Source organism: Scleropages formosus, chromosome 5, assembly GCF_900964775.1.
Source record: "Scleropages formosus chromosome 5, fSclFor1.1, whole genome shotgun sequence".
Taxonomy (NCBI): Eukaryota; Metazoa; Chordata; class Actinopteri; order Osteoglossiformes; family Osteoglossidae; genus Scleropages; species Scleropages formosus.
In genome coordinates this window covers 31,758,244-31,769,665 of record NC_041810.1, presented here as the reverse complement: position 1 = coordinate 31,769,665, position 11,422 = coordinate 31,758,244, and positions in this window count along the sequence as shown.

Below are 11,422 nucleotides of genomic sequence, written 5' to 3'. Positions count from 1 at the left end.
CACTGACTTGTACTGAGTCTGTAAATCGAGGGCCGCCAGAGCAGGCTATGCCGAGCACACAGTGCAGCAGGTCCACCAGGAGCTAATAAGTAGGTTTAACACTGATAATGATAAGCTTTCCCCCAGGCCGGGGGAATAATCTTGCCATTCTGCTGCCTCCACGAGGGGGACAGAGGGCTGATGGATCAGCCCGATGGGACCTGCCAGAGGGTCAGGCCCTGGGACTGGCCCCGCCACTGGGGAACACCAAGGAAATATTGACCTTGCATTATTTATACACACACATTCTCACTGTCACTTCCAGCTGCCGGGAAGGGAAAGGGACAACGGCTGGTAGTGAGGTGGGGGTGGTCGACGGTTACACATCAATAACAGGGAAGCCCCGGAAAGGCTACTGGTCTCAAGGTGAGGATCCAGGTGTGTGCAGAGATACTGGTGATGATTTTACAGATTGAATGGGGTGACATCGAAACATATGAGACGGCCCAGCCCCTCCCTGCAAATCAGAAAGGTCTTCTCCCAGTAAGGTGTTAATAGTGTGAGTAAATTCGAGGGAGAGAGGGACTGCATGGGGTCAACTATCATTTCCTGAACTATATGTTAATTTTCGTACAGCAGGTGGTAGTTGAGGGAGCTCAGGGAGGAAGCGGCTGGGCAGCTCATTAAAAGCCAGGCCACTGTGAGAAAGCCAATGGCAGCAGGTAGAGTGGTTCAGCCGTGAACTTGAACCTCCTCTTCTTCTCTGTCCTGGGCTTTCTGTGGTCGCTCTCTATGCAGAGCCCAAACCCCATCTTTCCGATCACCCCCCACAATAACACTGCCTAATAACTAACCATTGCTGGAATGTGAGGGACACCCAGGTGGGAGCAGTGAGCAGTTGAGCATGTGTCCACCAGTCGTAACTTCAGCAGAACAAAGCTGTGCCAGCTGCCCCTTTTAATGTTGCCCATCTGCCCTCCATGTGTTTTTGTCTTGTAAATGCTGCTCTTCATCTGATTTTCCCTGTGCTCTAAAAACCGGATTTGCTACTTTTACGCAATGTAACTTTTAATATTGGGTTGTCAAAAAATAATGGGGAGGCATCAATTGGTTTCTGTGGCTTTCCTCCAGCATCAAAACCAGAAGGTTTTCAGACAATGTCAACAGCTGAATTCTTCTTTTGTGTCTGTGTTTCCATGTTACTCTGCTTCCTACTACCCTCTTTTGACAGAAGAAAAACATTGTTTTGATGCACAGATGAAGCTTCAGCATCTGGGCGATTCTTCAGAAAGATCACTGCCTGTGCCACCTTCTACTTCTAAATTTCCCTGTTCTTCATCATTAATATCATCAAAGTAAAAATTTTTGAAATCATTACAACCACTTTATATCGGATTTGCAGTAGGTTTGGTAAAAGTTTTGCACAATAGCTTCTGCTTCTGTGGTAGAAAAACTTCTTGCCATCTTAGAGGCAATAATCACACAAAATGGCTGACAGGAAGTGTGTCATTTCATCAGTGACGTGACTACATAACAAAAAGTCAGTTATACCAAAATGTTCACAAAACAGTTAGGGAGCGATACCTAAAAGCACAGCAAAGAAGCTCTGAAAAATGATACTGCAAAAAATTTATTCTCTCCGCACTCGGACCTCCATCACCTTGCCTTCTGCTGTTGTGGCGAATGTAGCTGTCAATGCTTTATCGACGTTTCCCGAACAGAAGCCAAGTCCTAACCCTAACCCAGTTACGGCTCCCTTTTCTCAAGCACACCAGCCGTCTCTGAACAACATCCATCCATAAGAGATGCACTGGAACTCAAAATCCCAGCATGCATCACTGTCTGGGGGCCTTTTCAGTCAATGTGGGTGAAGGTGGTCTTCATGGTCCCACAGGATGGAGCAATGCTCAGACTGCGGTACATATTTCAACAGAATCGTGCCGTGCCTCTACACAGCAAATTCACAGAGACAGCCCGCTCTCAGTGACACGTCTCCAGCGACCTGCATTCCTTGCCTTTTGAAAATATGCAAATAGGAACGCATAGTTATGTTCACTTATGTTAAGTGTGTAAATAATGAGTGCACAATCCTCAGCTGAGACATTCTTGCAAGTTTAATACAAGTTGAGATTAGTGGTATTTTACTGTTTCCTTTGTGATCTACTAAATTTATACATGCATTTATCTATAATTCAAATGAAAACCAAAAGTGAAAAATAATCATATCATAATCAGCACTACACAAATTGGGGACACTTTGAAATAAATATTTCAATGTCTGACTAGTTTCAGAAGTGAGTAGTTTGTACTGAATCCAGTAGAATGTATGATTTATGATTGACCTGATTACTCTGAAGTTAGTTTAAAAGTGTGTTTCATCACTACAACTTCAACTACGACAGCTACTTAAACCACCAAAGGTAGAATCATAACGTACACTGAACGCCTTTACAGTTGAATAAGGTTTTGGATTATTTACATTTATTTATTGAGCTGACAGTTTTTTTTTTTTTTTTGTTTCCATCGCAAATTTACAAACTTACAACACTCACAATTATTTAAGCATTTATTCAGCTGAGTAATTATTACTGTAACCAATTCAGTGCAAGTCACCTTAATCAGGGAGTAGGAGGTGGCATATATATTTAAATGTTATGTTATCATTATTTGCAGATTTTCCTAAGTAATATAATCTTCAAAAGCTAGAAAATAGTAATCATAACAGAAAAGATGGGGAGGAACGTTTAATATTCCTCTTTCCATCACATCCACAAATAACTCCATCTTCATCATTACTGACTGCTTTCACTATGTTCAGGACTATGCAGCAAAAGACTAATGATGAGCACTGAACGGTTAAACAACAACAACAACAACAATAATAATAATAATGAAAGTATTTTGAAGAAAAAACGGGTTCCCTTTGTTGTCCTTGGATTAAGACATGATGGACCCTTTCAATAGTAACTTCTTAAAATTGTTGTGGGGAGAATTTTAAAGTTGCTGGTCCCTAGAGTGGAGCCAGAATTTAATCAGGCATCTTCAACCATGTCCATGTGACTCCACGCTATTTATTATATGCTATTTATTTTTTTTTAAATGGATGCTTTTCACATTGCTGGTCCAACAGGTGTTTAAAGCATTAATCTCCTTCTTCCATGCATCTCTGCAGGGGGCAAACACGAAGAGAAATATACAAACCCCACAGCCGGCAAGCAGCTCAGGAGCCGTGAGGCACCGGCTTTACCCGCTGTGCCACCATGTCCCCCATGATGTCCCAAAAGGGGGGTGAACAAGTGCCGCTTGGTTGACGTGGAGAAGAATCCATGCTGTCCAAATATCCTTAACACTTTATGTAAAACTATATTTTCATGACAACAGTGGAATTTACACTTACATTTACATTTGTTTATTTAGCAGATGCTTTTCTCCAAAGTGATGTACACAATACAAAGAGTGCAACAGAAGAAGAGATTTTATGACATATACAATATAAACCGGCATACATTACGCTTTTAATTATTAAACAGATAACGCAGAACAAGTTTTTTGAGCACATAGAAAACTTGCAAGGTTAGAAATGAGTCTTAGGTGTGTTTTGAGACACTTCTTGAATGCTGAGCGAGATTCAGCAGTTCTGAGAGAGAAGGGGAGCTTATTACCCCATATCCGAGCCAGAATCTAAAATCTTTGGTGCTTCTGATTTTGGATTGATTTGGAATTTACAGTCCCTCCATCTTCAGCACAGAGGTTCATTTTCCTCCTGTCTCTGGGTTCTCGCAGTCTGACCTAAGAACCCCACTGCAGTTCAGTCAGAGTGGGAGCGCATCCCGGAGTATTCATGTTCATGTTCTTGCCCATCACATGCAATTACCAGGCAGCACCAACAAAACCTGGAAACTTTTCAAATTCGCCGGAACCGTTTGGGGAGGTGGTCCTGTTTGTCATTATTGCGGACAAATAAAAGCAATACAAATGCAAAATGATTCCCCTCACTGTTTGCATTTTTTGCAGCCGTTTCATATGCTGCGCAGCGGGCATAAACATGCTGAATTGCAGAAACGCTAAAAGGACAAAAGAAAACGTGAGGCTCCTGAAGTATTCAAGCAGGATCAGAATATTTAACAAGTATTAACGATTCCCACTTATTTATTTAGCTGAAGCTTTTCTCTAAAGAATCCTACAGTGTTCGGCAACTTAAAATGATCTACCCATTTATACAGTTGGGTCATTTTTACTGTAGCAGTTCAGGGTAAGTACCTGGATCAGGGGTCGACAGCAGAAGGTGGGATTCAAAACTGGGGTCTCTGAAATTCAAGGCAGCAGCTCTAACCGTTGCGCCCCCTGCTGCAAACTGATATGGTGAACTAATGCTTTCTGTGTGCTGTTTTGCTTACATGTTTGAGGGAGCAGGAAGAGGTCCTATCCTTGAGCGCTGTTAGAAGAGGGCACGTTAAACGAGGAGCTTTAATGTCGGAGCCTTATTGCGCCTGACAGCAGCTCCTTTCTGCGTCGTGCCGATTCCTTCCCTCAGCTAGAGTCGGCTGCGCTCCGGCGCCTCGCTCTCCCCCCTTCATCCGAGCTGCCGGTCTCCAGAGGGAAGTGCCGAAGAAAGTGGCGGCCCCATGCCTTGCTGCGGCGCGCAATTGTAAACGATTACTGTATTTAGGCTGTCAGGCGCTGTTCTGGAATTTCTCTTCTCGGCGATGGCAGAATGAAATCTTTTCCATTGTTTCGGGACCAGGAGGCGCCTAATTCCCCTCAAAGACAAAACAAACACCATTGATATTTCCAGTCCTGAAAATATGAAATATTAAACGTCTTCATTACAGACTCACTTTGCGGCTACTCGCCGGGGCGGGCGACCGTCTTCCGCCTGCTGCCGCGGCCGCCCAGGCCTGCGGAGTGTGTTCCCCTTCAAGGCCCAAAGCAGAGCTTCGCAGCTGAGCAACAAACATCCCTTTAACCTTTGGGTGGTGTTCGAGACGGCGTTCTATTGTTGGTGCTGGTGTCCAGAAACGGTCTGCCCATTATAATTCCAAGATATCCTGTTCAGGTTCATCCATAGTCTGTGAGTGACACAGAGAGAGTGTGCTCCACTTATGTATGGACGAGTGACCCATTGTAAGTAGTGTATCTAGCAGTGTAAGTCTTTGGGTGCTCTGGTTTCCTCCCACAGTCCAAAGACATGCTGTCTAGGTTCCCCCATAGTGTGTGAGTGAGAGAGAGTGGGTGTGTTCCACTGATGTATGGATGAGTGACCCATTGTAAGTAGTGTATCTAGCAGTGTAAATCTTCGGGTGCTCTGGTTTCCTCCCACACTCCAAAGACATGCTGTCTAGGTTCCCCATAGTGTGTGTGTGAGTGAGAGACAGTGTGTGTGTTTCGCTGATGTATGGATGAGTGACCCAGTGTAAATAGTGTATCTAGCAGTTTAAGTCACCACTGTGAACAAGGTGTGTAGACTGATAACACTACATAGAGTTCACTGGAAGTCGCTGTGGAGAAAAGGCTCTGCTAAATACATACACACACACACACACACACACACACACACACACACACACACACACACACACACACAATTTCCGAACCGCTTGTCCTATACAGGGTCACGGGGAACCGGAGCCTACCCGGTAACACAGGGCGTAAGGCCGGAGGGGGAGGGGACACACCCAGGACGGGACGCCAGTCCGTCGCAAGGCACCCCAAGCGGGACTCGAACCCCAGACCCACTGGAGAGCAGGACCCGGTCCAACCCACTGCGCCACCGCGCCCCCTCCTCTGCTAAATAAATAAATGTAAATGTATGTAAAACAGTTATGTGATATAGAGTTCTGCACTTCTTGTTGGGAATTATGGTCTATAGACCTTATTTACCTGAGACAATACCATACCATAATGTGTGTGTGTGTGTGTGTGTGTACATGGGTCAGCTCCTGCATCTGGCACCTGATACTTTCTGCTATTTATTATAGTCTCACTCATTAATTTCCTATGGTGACCAGATGTGACCACACACACCACAGATGTATAAAATGAATGAAACATGTAGAATTCAATGCAACTGGTGATTATTAATTTTACGTGTTCAGACATCTGGTGTGGAAGATAAAACAATGGCAGGCAGATGAAAGAAACCATATTTATGATAGATACAGGTTGTAAATGGTTAAAATCTGAAATTATATTAATTTTGTTAGGGTTAAGCCAGTTTTGAATTTTGAAAGATGACTAAACATCCATGCACTTAGAGGAGGCAACTGCGGCAGGTCACCATTTTGGAGCAGCAAGGCCTTCTTATAGTTTTTAAATGTAAGAACAACTGATGAACACATTAATTTGACATTATTTGCTAGTTATGGGGCTGCATCAAGTAGCAGTACTGGTGAAAAAATATATTTGGGACATTTTCATTTTGCTATGTTTTGTGGTTCAAGTGGGGCTTGATGTGATCACCCCCCCCCCCCCCCCCCCCCCATTTGTCACACATTCTCAGTTAACTAACTATAACTTCCTTATATTCTTATTAAAGAACTTATTTTTATTCCACAGTTGTGGGCTCAGACATATGAGAAAGCCCTACACCTTTATTGTAACCTCATTATATTGCAAACACCAAACATTTTATTCATTAGTTCTTTTTTCTGCAAAACACATCTATTAAAATTTTTTATTTAATATTTTACATTTGTTTGTTTGTTTAATGAAGTCTGAAATTTTATGTTTTATCTCAGTAGACATTTTGCTCAGTTTATTCAGTAATTCAGCTGCATGTGTTATTAAAACAATTTAGTTTATGTACCTTGCTCAAGGGTAATAGACTCTGCCACCCCCCTCCCTACTCCACCCCACCCCACCCCACCCCACCCCACCACCTCCTGGGACATGAACCGGCATCCTCCCTGATACAGCGCTGATATTGAAACCTTTTGGAGGAAACTTTCATAAACCTAGAGTGGTGCAGCTGAATTACATTTCACATGTGCATGTAAACATGAACAACACACATGCGTACATATGCAGGCCATGAAAAATATACAGGTCTCAGTTCCACATGTGTTATTTACAGGATAAATCACTGCAACAGGAAATGTCTAAACAGTTGGGGTAGAAGGTTGCATATTTTTTCCCAACATGAGTGTAAAACCTGATGAATGCAGGTTCAAGACTCACTGCAGGGTACTGCTGTTTGACCCTTGAGAGAGAGACCTTAAATTGTACCTATGAGAGGAGATCGCTGTAGAAATGGATCTCATATGACAGTGTGCTTTGGGTTTAAGCATCAGCTAAGCAACGCAATGATGTCCAATGATGAGCAAATGCACTAGAGAGGCTGTATCCTTCCTCCGTGTCGTGACGTTGTGTGTAACATTGCTTTCGCAGGTCACCTTTAATGCTGGCTGGAATAACTGGGTCTTTTGTACCTTGAGAGGCAGACAGCAGCTGAGACCAATAAAGGAGTGGCCCTTGGGAGGATGGGGGAAAGAAGATATAATCATACATCCAGGACAAAACGTGTTTTTTTGTGCTTCCTTCGCATATTTGGAGGTGGCAAGAGCAGAGAAGCTTCATAAGTTTAATATTTTCTGAGTGTGACCTTTGTCTCTAATAGAGTTGCCTGCCAGTAAGAATATATTGTGTCTTTAGGGGGTGTTGGAGAGTGGCCCCTGTTTGCGAGTAACATTGGGGTGGAGTGCCTGTCTCTCCTTCCGACTGAGCTGCGCAATGACCTGAGGAAAGATAAAAAACTGTGTGTATTTCAGTGGTTTGTATGAGGGGAATGATGTGCACGCTCTTTGAGCAGGGGAGCTGAGAGGGGTGCGGTAAAATAGAGGTGTAGATGGTAACCTGTTCAGTTCTGCACAAGAAAGTACCACTTACCATGAACAACAGAGTAGCCGTATGTGATGAGTTTGTCAAGTGAGGCTCAGCGGGTAGCACTGGTGCCTCACAAGTGTTGGGTGTGAGTTTGAATCCAGTTCAGTCTATATGGGGTTTGCATGTTCTCCTTGGTTTCCTGTGGGTGCTCTGGTTTCCTCCCACAGTACAAACACATGTTTCCGAGACAGTTGCAAATCTATGATGCAAGATTATGTGTAGTTCAGTGTTCTATTGTATAGTTGTATGTAACAACATAAGGCACCTTGGACAGAGGTGTGAAAAATACTACTTTAAAGTATGTGTTAAATTATTATATAATAACAAATTCACTTAGGAGAGTCTTTAGAGAAAAAGTATTTTTATTATACTTTAGTCATTAGGTGCTAAATGAACTAAGTATTATCATTACTATATTATTATTATTATTATTATTTCAGGGGGCGCAGTGGTGCAGCGGGTTTGGCCGGGTCCTGCTCTCTGGCAGGTCTAGGGTTCGAGTCCTGTGTGTGGTGCCCTGCACTGGACTGGTGTCCTGTCCTGGGTGTGTCCCCTCTCTCTCCAGCCTTGTGCCCTGTGTTGCTGGGTTTCAGCCAGTCTGTGCATTATTATTTCCAAGATATTGCTAAATCCTAGTTAATAATCATTGTACAACCCTTTGGAGAAAAGAATCTTTGAAATGCATATTATTTTTACTAAATTATTATTATATCATGGGGGGTGCGGTGGTGCAGTGGGTTGGACCGCAGTCCTGCTCTCCGGTGGGTCTGGGGTTCGAGTCCTGCTTGGGGTACCTTGCGATGGACTGGCGTCCCGTCCTGGGTGTGTCCCCTCCCCTTCTGGCCTTACGCCCTGTGTTACCGGGTAGGCTCCGTGACCCCGTATGGGACAAGCGGTTCTGAAAATGTGTGTGTGTGTGTATTATTATATTTGTATCATTGCTAGTTAATAAGCTCTGTACGTTGCGTTGCAGAAAAGTGCCTGCAGTATGACGGAGATATTCTTGAACCATTAGCTTCACTGTTTCCAATCCGCCCCCCAATGATATTAAACCGATGTCATGGGTTCTAGACTTATCCGTGTCTCTGTTCCATGGATACAGCACTGTGGTGTCACTGGGACTGAGCTGTAGGATTATCTGATGCACATTTTGCACTTTCAGTTTTTATCACAAATAACATTATGGGGAATAACTGCATCATGGCATCTGTTGAGGCCTAAGGGTCTTGTGGATGGGGTGACTAATAATAATAATAATAATAATAATAATAATAATAATAATAATAATAATAATAAATAAGTGCCACAAACGTGCTAATTTCAGGCTTGGAACCAGGTGCAAGGTGACCCCTGTTGACTGCTCATCGACTCGCTGTCCCCTCGCTGTGACGGTATTTGTTAACCATGTGTGTGGGAGCCCTTTCTCCAGCAACAGATGTGCTCTAATTAGAGAGGGCTTAACATGTCTTACAGACGTGTGAGAAGTCTCCGCTGCCTGCAAACTTTACAGCCGCATCGCAGTCTCGCACCTGCCTGTGTGATCGTGGAGCCACAGCCAGACATAAACTGACACACACACACACACACGAACACAAAGCCAAGCAATACCATGCACACACATGAAAAATACACAGATTCATGAACACATCTGTGAATTAATTTATACACAAACATAGTGATGGAACTCTTTATCTATTAAACAAACAACAGTTCTAGTAGTACTTCTACCTCCACTATAATAATAATAATAATAATAATAATAATAATAATAATATAATAGGCACATACCCACACTCATGATTTGGCATACAATACATCCAAAATGAAACGCACAGGCGGGTATTGACCTAAATGGCATACAGACAAAAATGCATCAAGAATTCATAATGAAACATAGCACTGTATTCGGTTACACAGCCGGGCACCGAGCTCCAGCAGCACCGCCATTCCACCCCCTCCCCAACTGACCCTGCGCTGCCCCCGCGGGACAGCAGGTGGTGTAATGGTTAGAGTTGCTATCTTACACTCAGCGGACCCTGGTTAGAATCCCACCTCCTGCTTTAATACCCTTGATAATGGTACTTACCCTGAATTGATACAGAAAGAATGACCCTGCTGAATAGATGGTTAAATCACTGCAAGTCGCTCAGCATTGTAAGTCACTTTAGAGACAGCATTGCTTAAATGTAACTGCAATGCCGGTCGGGTGGATCGTGTCATCGGGAGGCGTGTGTTTGGTGGGAGGTGTGAGCCGATTATCATAGCAGTGCCATTGATCAGGTCTATTAGCCCCCCCCAATGAGAGTGTCAGCCAGAAATGGGCTCTGTGTCAGCGTGGTGCCCCATAAAGCCATTAACACCTTTTGTTGTTCCCCTCCCAATTTCCAAACGTGCTGAGAAGTTCAAAAAGGTGAATGAGGCAATCTGTTAGCCCTGTGCTGACCCGCAAGCTGCATCACCTTCGACGGCTGCACACCCCCATCCACCCCCCGCCTAGCAACCGATTCCGGGGAAGTCCTTATTGACCTCAGTGGCTGCGAGACTGTTAAATTAGGGCTGATTATCAAAGTGACAGTTCCACACCTCCCGAAGAGCGACGTCACCCCCCCCCAGTGCCCCTGTCCTTTATTGACAGCCTGCTGCCACACCCCCACCGGGCCTCAGCCAATAGGAGATGGCCTCCTGCTTTCCTTTAATTTTTTTCCCTTCTCCTCCCTCTCTCTTGCCTTCGGCGAGCTGGCAAATTGTGTTACTTACACGGCTACATGTGTTAAGTGCAGATCAATTGTTTGTTTAACAGGGTGCTTATATTAAACTGGGAGGATGTAATTAGGGAAGGGCCCTTTTCTTAATGTTGAAAAGAGCAATGGAATCGGGAGGGGGCGCCGCTGTTTATGTGCGATGCAAAGTCGAAGAGGAACCTCACAAAGCCATTGGCTGCTCTGTACAGGAAATTAGAATAATGAGCCTCACAAAGAAAGCCTTGGATCCAATAAAGTTGTCATTAGTGTCCTACTGCGTGCTCTTGCTTTTTAGCCTAAAGCCAAAATTCAGTGCTTATAATGAACCCCGGCAAGTGAGAGATGAAAGCCTATAATATCTGATTATTCCCATTGCCGTTTTAGTTTGCTTTGTTCAGATCAGACGCGTTCTTTGAAATGCTTCACACCTACAGTCTCTATGCTCCTTCCGCTTGCCAGGAAGACTTGCGTGAGTCAGACTGAGCCAAAGAACGTACAGCCGAGCTGCCGAACAGATTCCTGTCTTTCCCTCCTCCCACAGAATCACTGTCCGCCACCTGAAAAAATGAAAACAAACCATTTCCATTACCAGTAACCTGGTATTGAGCAGACATCCAGCATGCAATACACAGCATGGGCCAGAAGGTGGTGTAGTGGTTAGAGCTGCTGCCTTTGGACCCAAAGGGGGTAACAATAAGGTGTCTCATCTCAAAGGGTGCAGGTTTGAACCTTGTCTCTGGCTTTAGTATCCTTGAGCATGGCATTAATACTGAATTTCTCCAGTAAAATTACCCAGCTCTATAAATGGGTAAATAGCTGTA